At 38.9% G+C, this 15,133-nt stretch overlaps 1 protein-coding gene across 3 annotated transcripts in view; it reads left to right on the forward strand.

Annotated features, from left to right (window-relative positions):
• fut8a (fucosyltransferase 8a (alpha (1,6) fucosyltransferase)) overlaps positions 1–15,133 on the forward strand; it is an 82,220-nt gene that overhangs the window by 21,343 nt on the left and 45,744 nt on the right. The window contains exon 2 of one of the 3 annotated variants that reach the window (XM_056768378.1): positions 2,122–2,181. The exons of 1 other annotated variant lie outside the window; for it this stretch is intronic. The gene's annotated coding sequence lies outside the window, so the exon portion shown is untranslated. Of the gene's footprint in view, positions 1–2,121; positions 2,182–8,803; positions 9,024–15,133 lie in introns of those variants that run through there. One more of the 3 variants, XM_056768379.1, reaches the window with a different exon arrangement.

A 15,133-nucleotide genomic window follows, 5' to 3' on the forward strand; every position in this document is an offset into this window, starting at 1 on the left:
ACATTCAGAAAGTTAAGAAATATTAAATTAATCTTCAGAATCAACATCGGCAGATTCCACTATGAATAACATCTTTTTGATTTGAATATTGGTATAGGTAGAGAAACGGTCGCACAGTACAAAAAGACAAAAATACATTGTATGGGTCAAAATTTTTATTTTATGCCAAAAATCATTAGGATATTAAGTAAAGATCATGTTTGATGAAGATATTTAGTAAATTTCCTACCTTAAATATATAAAACTTTTGTTTTGTGAATGGAGGGCCTACCGCAGTGCTTCTGATGAACAACTTCGTAGGCAATTTTCTCAATTTTTTAGACCAGAGTTTTAAACGGTTGTATCTCAGCCAGATAGTGTCCTATTCTAACAACTCATACATCAATATAAAACTTATTTATTCAGCTTTTAAATTATGTTACAATCTCAATTTCAAAAAATTGACCCATAAGACTGGTTTTGTTGTCCAGGGTCACATATGTGAATCTCTACTGTGCCGTGACCAAAGTCAAGCTAACTGAATGCTAAAAATGAATCTAAAGAGCAATCGTAAAAACATAATTCAGCATTAGCTCAATAAGGCCAAGATCTCAGGGGCATATATAGGTCTGCCAACACCGCCCACCGCGTTTGACCCTCCAGGAAACACATCCATCCAGAAATGCCCATCTGCGCTTCTACCTCCTCCAGTGAGATCCGTGTGCATGCGCTTATACCTGGCAGCTCCACATTGACAGTGCAAACACACTGCAGGGGTGTTTCCGTGTCCCTCTGTCCCGTCTCCTGTACGCTTGTATAAAAGGAGCTAGTCTGCACCACCTGCACAGCGTGAAGAGAAACAGATTACAGTGGTGCCCATCACATCCCCGCTGACACTTTACCTTTGGTTTCACCTTTGATCTCCAACACTGCTGACTTACTGCAGTAAAAGGCTCTGCTCAGCAGTCGGTGCTTCTAATGAGCTTGATGACATTTGCTTTGGTTCGTGCATGTGCGCAAAACATTGCAGCCTCATAGGCAAGAACCGCATATTGCAGGGTTTATGGAGGCTTATAGGCACTGAATTTTTGTCACAAGAGTTTTTGTCACATCAAGATTTGAAAGCGAAACAATGCCTCACAAATAAGTGGCCTTACCTTCATGAATCTGTGCAAACATATATATATATTTTTTGATAGTTCACCCGAAAATGAAAGATTTGTCATCATTAATTCACCCTTTGGTATGAATGGTTGATGTGGTGATGAGATGTGAATCGCAGCAGGCACAATTGCTACATTTCTTGTGCAAAGAATTTGTCATCCCGAACTGTACGAGCAAACATAGTGCCAGACAACATCCCTCGACTGACTGGGATGCCAATGACCAAACCCATCATAAATCATTCGGATTGGACTTTGTGTAGACTGCAGCCACACATCTCCCCTTCACCACAGTCAGAATTCCAATATCTGCCGCTGAAATATTAAGCACCAGCATCTCGTAGGTGCACTAGCTCTGGAAGAGAGCATTTAATAAAACATAACTAGCTTCTATATCTAATATCTCTAGCATAGGATTTGGTATCAACTCTCCCATCAACTCTCCCAGCTTTGAGTGCTTTGAAATGAAGAAAGAATTCTTTATACACCCCCACTGTGGTTTTGCCTTATTTGCCATGTTGTATCTTAATTATTATTTATATTCATATTTAAGTTTGTCCTTACATTTATGCTAAATTGATCTCTTTAAAGGTGTTTATACAGCATGTGTATGTTTGTCATTGCTTTGGAACTGAGCTTTGCTTAATGGGTTTCTGTTACAGCTGATGGAACCATCCATCCTAAGTTCTGTTGCCACGGCAGCAGGGGAGAGTGAGTGTGGCGGTTTTGAGCCCTCAGCATCAGCACCCGTTTGTGATTGAAACTGCGGGCATCTCATATACACCCTTCTCCTCAAAACTTTTACTGTTTTACTTTATGCGGTAACTTGTCAGTTACCCAGATGCTCTTTCCGGTCCTCCATGAATACCCTTGAGGAGAAGACAAATTACCCCTGTCTAAGAGCTCTTTTTTTGCTGACTCTAAAAAAAACGAGAGAATATTTACCGTGTCAGTGATGTAATTTGTGTGTGTGTTACAGGAGGAGAGAGAACCGTCCGCATGTGTCACAGCTAAGCATATTTATGGGACGCATAGTCTGGTAAGTGGGATATGCATACACATTTTGGTTGCTTGTTTTACTGAGATAATATTTGTCAACACAAATAGAACAGAACAGAACACAACAGAACACAAATAAAACAATGTTTTGAAAAATGTTGGTAATCGAATGTTTGTTACCCATTGAGTTGCATTGGTTTAGTGTCTATATATAAGTGAATGGGTACCGCCATTGTTTGGTTACCAACATTCTTCAAAATATATTATTTTGTGTTCTGCGGAGGAATGAAAGTCTTACAGGTTTGAAATGAAAAGAAGATGAGTAAGTGATGACAGAATTTTCTTTTTTCTGTGAGCTATCCCTTTAATCCATATTAAAGATGCATGTTTGTATGTGTGCATCCATGCATACAGCATCCAAACATACTTCTGCTGATGTATTTTTTTGTATATCTTTCTACACACTTTGCTGCGAGTGTGCGTGTTACAGGTTTTGCAGCGATGAACACGAGGCTGTTTCTCTCTCAGTGAGTTAATGTTGTCCTCCATGTGGTTTGTGGAAGTACTGAGTGAGTCGGGCCTGTTACTGCTGTCTCTGTCCAGACTCAAAGCTGCTCAGTGAAGGAGAATCCCAGCACAGAACCCCCCCCTCCCTCTTAAACGTGCCTTAAGCATCTTTCAGCAAGCCAACTAGAGCATGACAGGAGCCTCTCAGCCTCATTCTCCCTAAACCCCCTGAAAACACTCTTCCTCTCTTTTCTCGCTCTCTTTTTCTGCATTCTCTCCATCGGACGCCACAGTCAGGGGGCAAATGTGTCACAAGAGCTCAAGAGTTTAGTTATTTGCCTTTCCTAAAGATAGACATTCGGGATGTGGCTCTTCATTTTTTCCCTGTTTAAAATGTCAGGCTTCAGGAAGTCTAATGTTTCACCTGCATATCTCTGTAACATTCTTACAGGCTTTTCTTTTAGAGCTAAGCAGAGTTGCTAGGAAAAAATGGAACATACTAAATTCTTAAGACCTCACTTGCAGGACTTATTGTAGATTGTAAAGCAGAACTGTGATTAGGAAATGTCTTGAAATTTGTACTCCCTCAAAAATCAACGTACTAACATGACAACTTCCACAATCGTAATTCTGGTCTAAATTTGGGACATCCTCTTTTTCAGTTTCCTCTTTCATGCCAGCATGATAGATGGCAATGGCAATTGTTAATATTGGTTAACATGAGATGCAGTAATTGAGTTTTAGTCGTTTTTAGGATCTTTGTAAACCCAGATTCTTTTGACAGCAGTGTTATGTTTATGTGAAACTTTCTATAACTAGAACTTTTCTCTTTTCACTACATCGGTATCATTGTAACAGGGCCTGGAAAACTAATTTGAGGCTAGATTTTCTGAAATAAGAAATCCTGTAGGTCTCTTTAAGCAATACTTTGTATGTAAAGAGCACACCTGAGAACAGAAGAATCACTTTTACATTTATTTTCATAACATTGTCTCAAAAAAGCTCTGTAATGGAAGGCTGGAGGTGTGGGCTGTGAATATAAAAAGGCTGTAAAAATACTATCCTGTCGACATTTGACAAACTGTCACATAAGGTTCTTTCTAATTTACTTCATTTTAATTCATTACATTAACATTGTTGGATGCAAGCAACACAGAATTCAAATAAGCATCTAGACTTCTTTCTTGTTTGACTTTTTTACTTAATGAAACGGGGCAACACGCACACATTATTATAATCATCTCAGATACAGAGATGTTTTAACTTCCTACCTGTTATCACAGGCTTTTCACAGAAACTCACCGCTCAGCTAGACAAAAGACTTTTGCACTTGTTACCACCCCCAGATGCAATCAGCAGAATTTTTTTCTAAGGTTTTCTGCTTTTTGGGCAAAAGCTTGATCATGGAATTAAATATTGTAGAATGTGTTAAGTGGAGCCTTCAATACAACACTCTTAGAAGCTAAAAACAACACAGACCAACCACATCCATGAATTATTTACCGGATTGCAAAAGTCATGATTGTACTTGATTAAAAAAGCTTAGATCAAACCTGTTTTGAAAACAAGACGGTTTATTTGTATGTTGCAATGTACCGCTGAAATTGCGAGCATTGTGATAGTCTGTGTATTTAAAGAGGATTTGCCCTCCTGCAGATGCTGAAGTTGCTTAGCAACAACTGTTAGTGGTCTTCACGAGATGTTGGTTCCAAGCTTTTTTGCTTGACAGTGCTTAGAGGAGCTCCCTTTACTAAATACCAATAAATTGAACTCACGGCATCTCTTTTGAGAACACGCACATACACTTATCCATATGGCAGGGGTGAACGGCCTTTTTATTGATTTTAACAGCAATGTCCGCTGTTACCTTTCTGAAAATACTGAAGCAATTACATAAACCAGGTCTGGCGTAATCATCCAAATAGACCACACGGCATTTAAGAAACATTTTATCTGACTGACCGTATGTGGATCCTTTCACTGGATGCATCCGCTTATGAATGTATGTGTTACAACATGGTGGTTTTAAACTCCAGCGGCATCGTGCAGGTTTAAACCTTCAATCCAGTTGAATTTTGAAAAAGCCCATGGATATAATGTAAATGCACAGAACTTTATAGCATGTCTTTACAATGCCTGACATCAACATAGTGACACAGATCATTAAAGCACTAACATCAAAGTTCAGTGACTACTGGTGGTTGGTCAATGGAACAATAAGCTTTTCTTTTGAAATGCCTTTATACTAAAATTCTAATATGTTGGGGTGGAACACTGGCATGTTATTTATTTATGATTAAGAAATTATAGTAATATACTGCAATTATCAGCATGCAATGACATACCGATGTAATAAGTCATGAAATCAGAAGCCATCCCCTGTCGTCACTGGAGATGTGTGAGACATACATGGTATTACCAGCTGAAAGACACAGTGACTAAGAACTGGAATGTAAAACATGAAAGCAGTGATTTTGTGACACATATTACTTATCAAAGAACAATGGCATGTACATTAACAGAAGTGTAATACAAATGATGATTACACTAGACACACCTACATGCATTTAGGGTTGGTGCGAAGAAACAATCCCATGACGTAAACAAGAACTTCAAAATAAAAAAACGTAAAAAATGAAGTCATATCTACAGAGTCCCACCCATAGAAGCAGCATGTTACACCCAATAAAAAAAACAAGACTTGTAGACCAGGACTGGTAAGAGTTTATGGCCTGTTTTTGTGAGGTGGTTCCGGCTCTATTATTTGAAATATATACATTTATTTTTTTCCCTATTTTATGTATTTTAAATTTAATCGTGTGTCTAGCATGCTGTTAGTCTTTCACATTGCTGTTGGAAGACTGTTGGAGCCCCAGACTTTTAAATATTCTCAGAAAAGGCTTAGTCATGTGGAAGCGCCTTTCCTGAAATATACACTGCATATTTGCTTTGAAGCTGCTGGCTGGCCAAACGTTTTCACCAGAGCCCACGTGAGCTGAATGCTGCTCCAGCGGTGCAGAGGAAGAACGGGACGTGAGCTGACCTACATCATCCGGAAGAATGCTGTGATGTTGACATTTCTGCCCGCTGTGTCTGTTCGCTAGAAAACCCATATCATAGCAGCCATAAACAGTACAGACAGGGATTGGCTTGTTTAGGAGATTGGAGATAACGTTTGTGCAGGGACTGGTGCTTGTGTGGTCATGTTTGTTTGTGTGATGTGTAGTAGTTCGCTCTCCAGGCTGTAACGGCACAAACTGGGAGCAGGCCCAGACTCTGCAAGACCCTTTCGGCATGCCGGCTGAAGTCCACCCTCAACTTCCTCCATCCACATCCAGACAGCCTTTGAGGAACTGCGATTCGAAGAAAGCATCGCCTCCTTTTTGTGTGGGTCTAAGATTAGATATTTGGACTGTGGTCACCCACCTCTTTTGTTTCCTTTTATTTAGGCGATGGCCTTGAGGGTAGCTGTCAGAGATCACTGCCCTCGGTTGTTTAGAGACGCTTAGACAAAAGCGTTTGGATGCAGTGAGAGCCTCCATTGTGGTTGGATGAAGGAGGTTGATGTGCCAGGATCAGCCAGGACTCTATTGTGACTAAGATAGCTGGCACAGAAACCCTTAAAGTAGCAGCACTTGAATTAAAAGGGAGATGGAACTAGTACCTATGTTAAAGGGAAATTTTACCCCAAAAAGAAAAATGATTTCATCATTTATTCACATTGAAAATCCATATGACTCTTTTTTTCTGTGGAACACAGATGAAGATATTTTGAGGAACGCCTTAAAAGTCAATGGGGTCTGATGTTGTTTGGTTACCAACGCTTAAAATATATTCTTTAGTGTTCTGCAGAAGAAAGAAACAGGGCTTAATGTTTTCCGGCACCGTGCCGGATCACCGACTTGCCACGTTTGACTGCCGAAAAAAAAGATTTACTTTAAAATATTACATCTAAAAAGCTTCATTAGTTCGCCTACCAGTGGAATGAGAGGAACATGGCTATCACTCTAAACCAAACAACATTATTAGCCAATCAGAATTAAAATGGGGCGGGTCTTGGTTTCCGGAGTGGAAACGTCAAGTTATAGAGGACGTTAGCAGGGGATATAAAGCCTGAACCGGGGAGCAGCTTTTAAGTCCACTTTGACAAACTTGACATACACAAATTGAAAACTGTAACATAAAGATCGATAACTATGTGTTGTTTTGGCAAATCATCAGACCTCCGCTTCCACTTCTGCGCGTCACACACACTCGCTCATCCGCGCACTAACTGCGATTGAGAAATCAAGGATCGATTTCTAAAACATTTTCAAACTTTTTCACAGCTTATTGCACCAATCTCATAGTTAGGTCATAAACATAGGGGTTTTTATCTGAAGTGAGTGTAAAAAGTTGAGAAAGAAATCAGACGGCAATACATTACTGACAGCAGCCTCATATTCCTGCTATTCTATGTGGTTGATATTTACATTTATGCTTTTGGCATACGCTTTTATCCAAAGCTACTTAAATTGTATTATCCTATACATTTATACGTAGGTATTTGCAATCCCCTAGGATCGAACCCACAACCGTAAACGCAATGCTCTTACCGCTGAGGTACTGGAAAGCTTTTTGAGATATGACTCAAAACAAAAAATTAAAAGAGAACTACTCACTGCTGACTCAGTAACCTTTATAGTTTTAATAGGAATTTATATTCTTTTCGTTTCACAGCTTGTAGTGTAAAATTTGCCAGTAGGAGTTTAAAAATAGAAAAAATCTGCCCCCCACTAATTATTATAAAAAACAGGCTCAGATAGGGGATCACTTTTGCTTTTTTGAGGGCTCATATATGCTTACCTGCTTTGACCAATTGTGATCTCATTACTATGTTTTGTGGATCTGACTTGTGCCATATCATCACCATTAATAGCTATGAATCTAATGATTCAATTACTACACATAGTGTACAAAATTGTTTAGTAGAGTAGGGCAATTCCAGCGTAATGGACGTGACATTTTGGGTTATGGACGTGAAATAATAATGCTCAGAGAATGAATTTGTTACAATTATATTGAACCATTTGTTTATATTTTACCGAACCCTTGTTGGTAGAGTCTAAACATCAAAAAATGTCATTCTATGAAAAAAATCTATTTAACAAAAGAGAAATGTGACCAAAAAGGCTACGTTTTTTGGGAGACAATAAACTTTGTAGGATATCTGTAAAATAAAATGCACAATCCTGAAGCAATAATACCCACTGAATTGAGAAGGGATGCCTCTTTATAGAACATGAAATAGTTACATTATATACATTTTCATGTGTCCATTTATGAGGAATGTGTAGCGTTATGGATGTGACAATCCTGAAAATGGCACTTACCTGACTATGAAGAATCATGAACTATGAATAAAGCAAATGCTTTATAAATTTGAAGAAAGATCTCACATGGGTATTTGAACCACCAAATGTTAAAATCTGTGCTGTTACCATTGTAAAAACCACAGGTAAAAACTTATTTTTTCGTGGTAAGGTTGACATTTTCTCACGGAATTACCCAGTACAAAACTCATCATAGATCTGGTCACTTTATTTTTCTCTCAAAATTCCACCCTCAAAAGGACAAAAAAATGTGAGTCTTATTTGTTCTTTTTAAAAAGTAGGATTTTTATTATGATGAATTTGGTATGTTAATCTATGTTTTCATACCATTGTTGCATAAAACTATGGTTGTGTGGGTTATAAATATCCCCTCACTTCTTTCTAATCATTCTGTGATCATAACACATGGCATAGCATGAAAGTTTAAGTAACGTCTGTCTGAGAAGCTCAGAAACGGCCTGTTACTAGTTAGTTTCAAGGGAAATAATGTTCAAATATTGTGGGGTTTTTTCTTTGACAAATAACCCTGCTTATGTGTCTACTCTCGAAACCCCGGACAAAGAAAGTTCAGGCTTAGCATTGTCTTTTGCTTTAACCCCCTGAAGTAAGTCATACATATTTGAAATGTCATTAGTAAATGCTTGACGCATGCTCTTGCGTCAGAGTCAGAGGTGTGAAGATGGGCAGAGTTCTGACACGCCCACTCACCCTCACACAGGTTTTAACGTGTTCATTCATCTCTCAGTAGCACTCACAAACCGATTAGCGCTGCGCTCCTCACCGAGACCGTCTCCTTATTAACCAAGCAGTGCTCAGATCAATAGAAGAGCGTAAGCCAGAGAAGACGCTCCGAGACCGATTTCAAACAACTGCCCGGACCGTCCAGAGACTACATTAAAGCACGTGGAAGGACATCTCACTCAATTCCTAACACGCGAAACAACTGGTTCGGCTAATTGCTTCCAGGTCCACTTTGAAGGGAGCATACTTGAAGAAAGTGGAGGTAATTGATTTGTGTTCTCCATCTTTTGGTCGGGGGCCTTTAGATTTCTCTTTCATTATCTTGTCCCAGGATCTGAAAAGTTGTGAGCGTTTGTACTTTCAACTCTCTAAACACTGCTTTTTCATTGTTTTGTGATTTTGTTTCTTATTTTCGGGAGTCTTGGGTAGGGTTGTTTGACAGTGAAGGAGTGTAATCACCACGTCAGGAACGCATACCGTTCTCTCACTCATAGACACGCAAATGGAGTGTTTGAGACTGTCAGGCTCGGAAGACGTTTTTGTCTCTAAACACATCCAACATTACTTTGCTTCTCGCACTCATGACCCCAGTCTCACTTCTTTATTTTACCTTCTTTATCTGAATGTTTATAATATACTATAGTACATTTTGAAGACAATCAAATATAGTCAAGTATATAATAATGTAAGTATACTTTACTGAAAATCGTATTAATTTTTTCACTCGAATGTCATTCAAAACCTGACTAGAAGATATTTTGATATCTCTCACTGATTTTGTGTCCATACAATTGAAGTCAATGGGGTTACCAACATTTTTCAAAATATCTCCTTCACGTGTTCTGCAAAAGAAAATCATACAGGTTTGGAATGACATGAGTGTGACCGGACCCTTTATTTATTTTGCTTTGAATCCCTCTACACATGTTTTAGTACAAATCATAAACACATGATTCTTAACACAGGGCAAAATGAGAGTTTGCCTTTTTCTCGATTTCTCTCTTTCTGTCACATTCTGGCAAGCATCTCTAGCACACATGATGAAGTAAAGGTCATGTGTTGTATTAGCTCATAAAAAAGAACAAGCCTCGACTCTGTCCTCATCTGCTCTATCATACATCCTTAGTAAGCTAACTTGACATTAAATAGATTTGACGCCCTTCCAGGGACCACTGCAGTGATGCTCGACATCTAGTGACTGTTCCATTAAGACAAAATATGGCTTTGTACTGACTTCTTGGGCAAGGCTATAAGGTGTTCCTACAAGGTCCGTCAGTAAAATATATTTGATTGCAAGAAATGGTCTAATGCAGTCGCTTCAAGGAAAACAACATAACAGGCCTGTGTAGTAATGTGTGCATTTGACACCAAAGTGTACGATAGATGACTATGCCAGATGTGAAAACTGGTCAAGAAGGACTTACAGTATCATAACATTTTTTTAGACATGCTTAATGAAATCTGGTTTATCAATGTTCTGTTGTGTTCAATAGCATTATCTAACATATAACAATATTATTGGCTATTTCAAAAATCCAGTCATGCACTAATGTCCCCTTTAACTCAATTCCATCCTCACACGTTTCAGTTTTAATTTTGACGGCTGTAAATCTTTCTAAACATCCTTCCAGCTTTAATCTACTGCTGTGATGGATGGAAATAGATTTGACTTTTTGATCTACTATAGCTAGTCCGTAAAACACGCACCAACACCCTTAATCTTTAATAAGAAGTTAGATCAAAGTTAATTTCACCCACACACGTATAGCACCGATCTCACTTGTGGCCCACTGAGAGTCATCAAGTCTATTACAGCTCTTGACTAAGAACTTCCGCAGCTGATTCATTCAGAGTCATTCTGGATAATCTGGTTTTTTTTAAGCTCTATCATAAATGTTGCTATTAAATAAAAAGGACTGTTTAGTAATATATAGTGTCACCGGAGCTTGGGTGTTATTGATGTTAATGGTGATCGCCAAGCAGGGTTGGGTGTGACTAGTTACGAAGTAATTAGTTACTGTAATGCAATTACTTTTCCCTTAAAAAAGTAAAATAAGGGATTACTCTTGTGCTGTAGATGTGAATTGTTCTATTTGTGTGCTCCAAATGAGCTAGATACCAGAGTATCATAAAGACTAGGTGAGGGGGTGTCTCTTTCACTTGGCCCAACACGCAACCACTAAGCAACCAACCTAAAACAACCTAATAATGTCAAAGAAACCCACTAAAATCCATTTAAACCACCTTTGCATCTGGCAACAACCCACATCTTTTTGGGTGATATCATGTATTGTTTTCAATGCAATTCTGATACAATAAGAGACACTAAGCTCTGTTTCGTTTTCTTGTCATCTAAAACCTTGGATGTACAGATTTGCTGTTTTTCAGGATATGGGCATTTTACATGATTAAATACTGCGCTGTCCAAGTTGACAAGCACTTCTTAATACTTTTTATTGGTTAGATATTTGCAAAACCCAGAGACAAATAGAAAGGGTAACTTATAATACTGAATTATGGCACAAAATATAAATCACAAAATAGGGAGATACAAGGTTCTAGAAGGAATCAGTGATATATGTGACCCTAAAATCCATTTAAACCACCTTTGCATCTGGCAACAACCCACATCTTTTTGAGGGATTTCATGTATTGTTTTCAATGCAATTCTGATACAATAAGAGACACTAAGCTCTGTTTCGTTTTCTTGTCATCTAAAACCTTGGATGTACAGATTTGCTGTTTTTCTGGATATGGGCATTTTACATGATTAAATACTGCGCTGTCCAAGTTGACAAGCACTTCTTAATACAAGAAGGGAGATACAAGAAGGAAGTAGTCAAATATGTGGCAATTGACTTTGTACACCGACGCATGTGTCATTCCTATTTTGCACCCGTGCAAAGCGCGCTTTTCCCTCCACAGAAGCACGTCGCTAAACTAGTGAATGAACTTGCGCTCCCTGGGCGGTTCAGCGCATAAAAGGAGGCGTGTTCCGGCGCAAACAATCCCTGGTGCTATTTTGCTGTTCCATTAAACAATTGCGCCACTGACCAGAAAAAACCTAGTCTAAAGTCAGTGGCGCGTTGCGCGTTGTTCATTATGCTATTTTAAGGGCGCATGCTTGACCATAATGTATAGCGTACACAACGCGCATACACTTTGATCATGTAATCTACACAGATGCAACAGTTAATTTTGCAAATCATAAATTTTTACATTAAAAACATATGAACACATGAGATGACGGAAATCATTTTGGTGTGCCACGAGGATGTGCAAAAATAGGCATAAATCTAGCTTACAAATTATTCAGGCTAATTGTAGTAATTAAGGATCAGACCTGTTTGCCCAATAGTGGCAATAAGACATATATGTATATAAGGACATCTGACAAATTGGTTTGTCCGTCAAGAACCAGGAAAAAAAAAATCTACTGAAAACTGAAAAAACTGAAAGACTGAAAAAAAAGACTGTGAAATCATCTTTACCATAATGTAAGTACATTAAAAACCTTAGTCTTCAACTTACCAGTTAAGTTGAGCGTGCTCATATTTTTGCGCCTGGTAAATACGCCATAATAATAGGAATCCATAATGGAACTTGCGCACCTGCTTTTAAAGGGAATGTTGGATGACGCTCTGATTGGTTTATTTCACGTTACGCCCAAACCACACCTATGAATAATGAAGCTACTTCAGACCAACCCATTTTATATTTGTGCCGGGCGCAAGAGCCTTTTATCCCGCCGGGAAAATAGCAACAGCGCCGAGACCCGCCCAATACGTCAATGGAAAGCTTATATTTATTGAGCTTTTAGATGATGTATAAATCTCAATTTTGAAAAATGTACCCATTGTCCAGGGTCACATACTGTCTGTATAGCCTCAAGTATTTAGTTAACTTCACATCAGCTTTGTTGTACAAATACACACATGCTCATACACACACACAACTACAGAGACAACACCAGATTGCCTAACAGGTGTTGCCTGCCTAATGTGACACTTATTGAATATAAATTTGATGAAAGAGACAAACCAAAGCTTTCCTCTCCTAATTGCCCTCCCACCCCCTGTTCAACAGGCCCACTCTTTTGCATAATTGTTTTTTATACACATGAACCCTTGGAGAACGTGTCTGTTCTTTCTGAGCAGGTGTGACCTTTTCCCTGATAATCAGAGATAGCCTCAGGCCACACCTTTTACATAAACTTTACTCGTTGTCACAGCAGACTAAAACAAAAAACACACACAAACAAAACTGGGGTAACAAGTTTGCGGTGTCTTGCTTCAACGTGGCTTCTTCGCAACCTTTCAAGTTTTCCTGCACAACTTTCACACGTTCACCCACAAACTCAACAGTCTCACGGTGCATCTCAAAAATCTCACACAAACTCTGCTCACAGCTTCATTTGCAGAGAATTGTTTGGATTTGCTCACCCTCAGGTTACAGCTACATCAAACAGGGCCGGAAGCTTACCTTCTTTAAAAGTAAAATCGGCAAAAGTGAAAAGTGCTGTATTCTTTATGTATCTCAAAAGCCGTAAAGACCAACTTTCATTCACAAAATTAACATTTAAAAAAATATATTTATTTTTTATCGATCACATACATCTGATTGGGTTGGTTGTAGTGTTTCTTTGTAGTTTCGTTCCATAGGAGAAAGTCATATGGGTTGGTCTGGCATGAGGGTGTGTGTAGGATGACAGTTGGTTAAAACAAACCTGATGGTTCTAGAATGACTGAATAGCATCATTTGTTTTTACATATATTCGATTCAAACAAACAAAAAAATCACAGACACAATGTCCATGTGTTACAGACAATGCTTAGCTTAGTCCCAGACTTAAATGCATGTTTAGAATGTCTTAACTGAAAACAACTTGTATTATACAGTATCAGTCTCTTGTCATAAGATGTGCACCAGTAATGTTTAAAAAAGGCATGTTTATAAAAGGTGAAAGTGATCAGATGGTGTTCCATACTTGGAATTTTTGCTCTGCATTCAACCCGTTCAAGTGCACACACACCCAGAACAGTGAGCAACCATTGCAGTGGCGCCCGGGGAGCAGTTGAGGGGGATCGGTGCCTTGCTCAAGGGTCTCACCTCGGCCATGGTATTGAAGGTGGAGGAGAGCACTGATCATTCACTACTCAACCTACAATCCATGCTGATACTGAGACTCAAACAGGCAACGTTTGGGTTACAAGTCCCAGTCTCTAACCATTAAGCCACGACTGCCCATTAGAAGCTTTCTAAACTAACTTAACTTGTTGTTGTCATGTTTACATTGGATATATGTAGTCAAAAGTTTATTCAGGCTATCTCAGAAAGTTTTCATTGTAACACAGAAAAAAACAGTCTAAGTAGGTGAAGTAGGTGTATAAATATATCTTGAGGGTCATCAAAATGGGGCAGGGTGTCCTTGTTGTGCCAGATAAGTTCAGTTCTGCTCTTGCACACGTGCCAGTAGGTCCAGAGACCATGTGCAAACTGGCCATTAACTTTTCTGCAGATCGACTACAGTATGTCGCGCATCCATGGACCTTGAAGACACCTGATACTTGCACGTGGGTGGATCGGTCACTCCAAAGGTGTGACCTTATGCTGGATTTATAGCAGCGGTAATGAGGCATGGTACACATCAGGTGCACCTCATGTCATCACACCCTGCCAGCGGTGGTGCGTGTATGTGCCTATCCTCCTAGCCACCTGCTCCTGTTGTGACTCTGGACCTGGGCCGGCAATAATAGGGCCAGAGGGCTGATAATTGGAGGGTGGACAGATCCTCTTTTGCTTCAATTGGGACTTTTGGTGGGCAAGGGAAATCCTTAACTACCATTTAAATAAATAGTAATAATAAGTGCTTGTGGAGAGGTTTTTTAAGTATTTTGAGCAAGCACCCTCTTAGATGACCCTGCTTTGGTGCTTTATTGAACTTCAAAGAAGTTCTTGTCTAGTGGAATAAATTCATTGATTTGATCAGCCTGTATATTTCTGCATCTTTGGTTAAAAAGATTCAATAGGGAAAATTGAGGGACCTATGTGTGGATCTATTTAGTGCAATTCATTTTTATGTCTTCTTTTGAGCACGTTTTTTTCTATCTACCCAGGAACGATGCGTGCCGATTCCTAGTGATATGCAAAGTTTGCAAATTTAAAATGCAAATTTTATTGTCAGTCCATTTTTCCATTTATTTTTTTATTTTTTGGTCTTATATATATTAATATTAATATATAAACACATTTTAATGTTAATTTTCATCTTTTCTTTATTTGCCTATTTTTTCTGTGAAGAACTGGCGTCCCTGTCACTTATTTAGAGCAACCTAGCAACAAACACGCCACATATTGTGCAGCGCCTGGTTG

This window comes from Triplophysa dalaica, chromosome 15, assembly GCF_015846415.1.
Source record: "Triplophysa dalaica isolate WHDGS20190420 chromosome 15, ASM1584641v1, whole genome shotgun sequence".
NCBI lineage: Eukaryota > Metazoa > Chordata > Actinopteri > Cypriniformes > Nemacheilidae > Triplophysa > Triplophysa dalaica.